Here is a 6,000-nt window from a genome sequence, read left to right as displayed (position 1 = left end):
AATATGTGTATAAGATGAATAGAGGAGACTATATATATAAGAACCATGTCGAGCCTTAGCGCTGTCAAAGAAGTATTGGAAAAACTTCATTTTTATGGCTTTTAGTCTTCTTATTGGTCCTTTTTAGGGGGATAATTGTGCTCTAATGTTTGAAACTACATTTCCCATGATTTTAGGGGCTTCAGGGGATTTAAACATGTATCGTGTTCGCTGTGGGCTACAAATCAAATTGAGCCCTTTTACTGAGCCTATATTTCTTTACAATCTGGCAAAACTGGCACCTTTTAAGAGTGTGCCGACCGAGCTAAGAGCACTTCCTGTTCTGCAGTGTTCCCACGAATGTACACAAAGCTCATCGCTGCATTACTTTGAATGAATGAATATATACTTTATTAATCCCCAAGGGGAAATTTGGTGTTGAGTAGCAGCAGTTTAAAGACAGAAAATAAGATATCAAAACAGCAGGGATGAAATATATATACAATAATAATACTAATAAAATAAAAATATCTGGGAGTGAAGAAAACAGAAAAACGAGACGATCCCCAGACAAGTCCTGGAATTAATTTGTCGATCCGTTAGTTTGAAGACCTCTGGACTAATCGATTGATCGATTGCAGCTCTCGCTAATTAATACTCCAAAATCACAATACTTAAAATATTCTTTGATTCGTTTGATATCCAGATTAGAGGGAAGCCGTGTCCTCATGCTGGTTACATTAATAGCATGCACTCTATAAGCTTTTGGGATTAATTACGCTTTGAACGTAGCATGTAGCAACAACACCGGCGTGTGTGTGTGTGTGTGTGTGTGTGTGTGTGTGTGAGAACATTGAGTCAGACAGGCTGAGTTTATTATGTCCACACATTTTCATCAGAACATTTTAGACTGTTTGGTTGAAGCTAAATAATACGACGTGAGCAATATTGGAACACAACGTGGAAGCTTCCTGCATCTAGCAGTGTGTGCGCCGGCTTTGCTCGCATTGGGAAGTCGTACCAGTATTCAGTGTGTGGACCAGGCCTTAGCATTGAGCGCATTAGTCCTGTTATCGGGGCGACGCGGGGCTGTTGGGTAACTTCTCAGGTTTTCACTTGTAGTTTCTTATCAGATGCTGAGCCACCCGTTGACTCCGGCTGTTAAAAACTGCAGGAATATGCCAAAATTGTAGGTGCTAGCGACGAGAGGCCGAGCATCCGGCAGCAGGGGTGTGTCCTGTGGTCGGACCCGGGTCGCCTTTTGAAGGTCAGACCTGATTTCACACCTAATGACACGAGTCGGAGGCAAATCGTATATATTTTGTTCTTCTTTAATGTCATGAATGTTTTAATTGTTTGTCAGCGTTACATAAAGGGAGCACGGCGATGCCAAGAGCCAACGGGAGGGCGGGTCGAGAAAGACACTTTAGATAGCCGGGATAGAGGCAAGACTGAGGCTGTACTGTATGTTTTTATTTATTTATTTCTCATCTTTTTGTTTTGTTTTTTTCTCAAAGAGGGTTGAATGCTCAAAAAGTTGCCGAAATGTACAGCGAATATTTGTACCGCTCCTGTATTTGACGGCCTTCAATGCACAAGTTTTTCTTCTTCCTGCTGTGTAGCGAGTAGGCGGCCGTTGACTGAATAGGACCTAGACCCACATAGGTATTGATCATATTTAGCCTTACAAGAAGACCTTGTTTAGTCTTAATATGTTGTTTACAGGATGTTCATTGACTGCATGCATACCAATGTCGTACCCATGTTCGGCCTTATTTATGTTACTGCTCATATTTATGTTTTTCCAGGGCGGACCTGTCTACAATGTTTGAGTTGTAGATTGTCAATGCAGTGGAAAAGAAGCTGTGTGTGTATATAATGAACAGTGTTGGGACTTGTGGTATATTTTCATACAGCGCGGGACACTTTTTTTTTCTTTTCTTTTTCTTCCCTGACCTACATTTATTGTTTTTAAGTGGAAGATTCACCTTTTTATATTTTTATGTTTTTATCACCTTTTTGGAAGCTCATGTGTAAATATGTTTTGTTAATATTGTTTTTCAGAATTGTCTTTCTTTTTTTTCTTTCCTTTTTCTTTCTTTTTGCATGTCCAGCCGTTGTGGATGGAGGAACAGTAACTGAGATGTAGAACACAGAGGACTCGTGGTTTTGTTTCAATATGGATCTTTTTACAGGAATAAAGTATGTATATTTTCACAGAAACCCCCAGAGTGCGTGTGATGCTTGTGATTTGCCTGGAAAACAGAAGTTGACACAAGGTACTTTTTATTTTTGTTCATCTTTATTGCACATCACACAGATTATATCTACACGACTCTCAGACTTCTCAATTTTTCAAAACCGTTGAAACGGGTGAATTCTAAAATGGAGGAAAAGGGTTGCGAGCTTCGCTCCGGGCCGCACGCCGCCCATGTGAACGGGGCAACACTCTGGGCGGTGCGTGGCTTCGTGAGACAAAAGCAGCTTCCTCTTTTCTGACTTCCTGCGCAGGGCTCCACGCGGTGGCCTCTTCTCTCTCTCTTCCCTGAAGCCAACAGTACACTCATCCATAAAGTAGGAAACACTACACTGTGGCGATGAGTTTAGTAGTGCTTTCTACTTTATGGATGACTGCACTGTACATCCACTGCTCGGCATCCGTCATCTTCTTCTGCTGCACCTGCAGCTGCACACACACACACACACACACACACACACAAACTGACACCTCTCGTCTCAAAACGCACACTTCCTGCTTTTGCCGTGAAACATTTGCATGCAAGTTTTTTTGTTTGTTTTTTTCTCAGAGGCCTTTTTTTTTTTTTAATCCAAGTGAGGCCTGTTGGCATTTTTTGTGCAAGACAAAATTCATCCAAAAGGCCCCACCCGATGCTTCGAACCGCCCCCTCAGTGCGGCGTTTGAGGCAGAAGTCCGAACTAAACCGAGGAAGCGCTATCTTGAGGAGGCCATTTTGGCAGCCATGAGTAAGCTTTTCTGCCCGAGCAACAAATCGCTTTGTACGTTCTAAAGTCTTTGAAAAGGACGGCACACATCGGTTGAGAAACGGATAGAAGCAAATAAAAAGATCCAGTCGATACATTCGACACTTAAACAAATACATAATATTACAGCAGCAAAAAACAAACAAAAAGAGAGCATTCGGTTTTAAGAACAATATTTGTTTTATCCAAATTCCAAATGGACGTCTGAATAGAGGTCACTTAAGTAAAGGTTCAAAAGAAATGCGTTAATGACATGAAATATCTTTCATTATCTGACAGATGAAAAGTTTCTTATTTTTTTACCACATCGACACAAATAGTTCTGCTGTTTAAATACACGGTGTGGTCCAGCATACGTTACCTCAACCTCCGTTTCTTTCCTGCTCGCTTCAAGTGCCGGCGGTCCGGGCCGCCTCTCGCAGGTGTCGTCTGTGTGTCCAAGGAGCGGATGATGAAGAAGAAGAAGAAGTCGCCTCCTTTTGAACCCTCCACAACCACGTGACGTAACCACAGGAAGAGGCCTAACAGTCACAGCCGCTCTGCCTCTCCTCTTCCGGCTTAACTCTTTGCCTTCTGCAGGCGCCTTTTCAAAACGCTGACAGCAACTAAGGAGGGCTTTTTTTTCTCTTTTTCTCGATCGCAGTGGCAGAAATTTAAATGCGAAACAGATCCTGTCAACATTTAAGATTTGTACAAAGTACAAACACTAAAAACATCCCAGATGTTCTCTTCATAATTCCCTTTCTCTTGATCAACTTCAAATGAATTCCTTCTTAAGGCTCAAGCTCAGTTTTTCCATCTCGACCCCGTGTCTGTACCGGCACGCGATGACATCATTCATGCTCGTAGAAACATTCTGTAGCTTTGTGCAGTTTTGTCCGCACCACGGTGTAAAGAGAAGTTGGGTAATGAACCTATCTGTGTGAACATATCTGTATCTTTCCCCATTCGGGGGCCGGGACCTATTTGCGGCCTATTTTTTTGAGTTTCTCTGATGACCGAACTTCCCTATCGCATCTCTGTCAGATGATTTAATCATGAACGATACGCGTTGGCTCTTTTTGGACGGATGTGAGGCCCCCCAGCTCAAGATGGTGTAAAGCGATAGCAGCGACCAGATGAGCAGCCGCATTGTGAAGCTGAGTCTGTTACTGTTTCAACTGAAATCGCTTGTAAAACTCCATCAAAGGAGTGTCCTCATACGTTACTCACATGCTCATTTGTGCATTGAAGGGTTTACTGGCTGCTCGAGTTGTTCTTCCTGTCCATAAATCCTTTAAATGTCAGTGCAAGTGATGGAGGCAGAAACCCACAATCCTCTCTTTTAGAATGTTTACACAGAAAGAGGACCGAGTGAAGGAGAGGGCCTCTTTGTCCCCAGGTTTAAGATGGACTTTATTTTTGGTAAAGCGTCTTGTTTGGGTGTTGGCCGACATTTCCGTCACTCGTTACCTTGTTGGTAATCTGTTGGATCTCAAAAGTGAAAGGCAGCCGGTTTCAGTTCCTTGTAAATGTCCAACTGTAACCTGAGGGTTTCTCATAATGCTAACCTGGGGGGTTTTAGTGCAGAGCTCTGTGCTGCGTGCACTGAAGAAATTGGACCTTTTTTCAACCTTAACGGGCCCATTGCAGAGGAAACCCTCAGCTCACTTGAGGCCAAGACGGGTTCTTCTTGCTCCCCTCGTAGTTTACAGTCTGATCTGCGCTGTGACAACAGTTTGCTTTGTTCTAAAAGCTCCAATGTGAGTCTTTTAGCTTCGCCAATAGGCTGCTCATATATTCTCAAAGTCTGATGAGCCCTGTATCAGTGCAGCAACGTGACCTTTCAGAGAAAGATGGCTGGAGTCCATTATGTATAGCCGCGACATTAGATACAACAATGTAAAAGAAAAAACTCAGAGTACCTCGGAATGATACTTAAGCACAAATACTTGAGTAAACGTACTAGTTTACTTTGCGGCCCCCTGGATGTACGCTCAGTGTGTGCACCGTTTCCCGTTGAGGATTTGAAACCACATGGGTGTGTAGTGTAGAGAGGCGTTTGGCACCCTGAGGTCTTCTCTAACTTCACTCCTGTCCGTGAGTTCCTGCAGGTTGACGTCATTCGGACATCTAGAAGCGCTGGCGGGCCGTGGATGTGAAATCCTGCAGAATGTGTCCACCTCACGACCGTTTCGAGAACAGATGACCCGGTTGTGATGCAAAAACTCGGTAAAGACGAGCCTCTCCTGTCAATAATGTTTGAGACTCAATGAGACAGAAGCCTGCTGCATGAGGATTCTGGGTATTCATCTTTTGTGTTCAGAATCAACCCTTCATGGTGCTCCAGTGAATCCCGTCACAATGCAGACATAAGGTGTCTTTAAAAGCCACACTTTCTTTTTCTTTTTTGTGTACCTTCAACCCTCCAAATCTCCTAACCCCTGCCCCGCATTTGACTAATCCCTTTCCCTCTTCAACTTATTGAGTCCCGGGCCTCTACAGTGCTGCCACTCCGTGAGGTGGACGACCTCGAGCGTGTGCCAGTGATCCAAACCCCCCCCATGCACTAAAGCCGGGCCCTGATAGACCTTATCAGGGCCGGCAGCCATTTCCCCTCCCCAGGCTGCGCTCTCCAGGCTCCTCCTGGGCCGGGTGTCGACACCGCCGAGCCGCCCAGAGGCTTATTTCTCCCCCAGACCTGCGAGCTCCTCAGAGGCCCGAGCTGCTCTAAACCGGCTCCGGGGGGGAAGTAGATTCACTCACTCACGACTTCTGAGGTGCTTGCGCTCTATTGGAGTGTTTCCATGTTCTACATTCATTTGACATCTAGCCGGCTCTCTTCAGATCCCAGATTAATTTCATATGAGTTGTTGAGCTCCACCAGTTCCATTTCCCCTCTAAACTTCTCACATTGTGTCATTTTGGAGAGACTCTCGATGGATTCATTTAATTCACACGCGGGAAAAACACGTAGGAATTAAAACTATAATAGTCCATTTGCAACTTATTTGGGGGCTTAATTTCATTAAGGGCCTG

The sequence above is a fragment of the Taurulus bubalis genome, assembly GCF_910589615.1.
Source record: "Taurulus bubalis genome assembly, chromosome: 2".
Taxonomy (NCBI): domain Eukaryota; kingdom Metazoa; phylum Chordata; class Actinopteri; order Perciformes; family Cottidae; genus Taurulus; species Taurulus bubalis.
The sequence above is the reverse complement of the archived record's forward strand: the minus strand, read 5'-3'. Positions refer to the sequence as shown.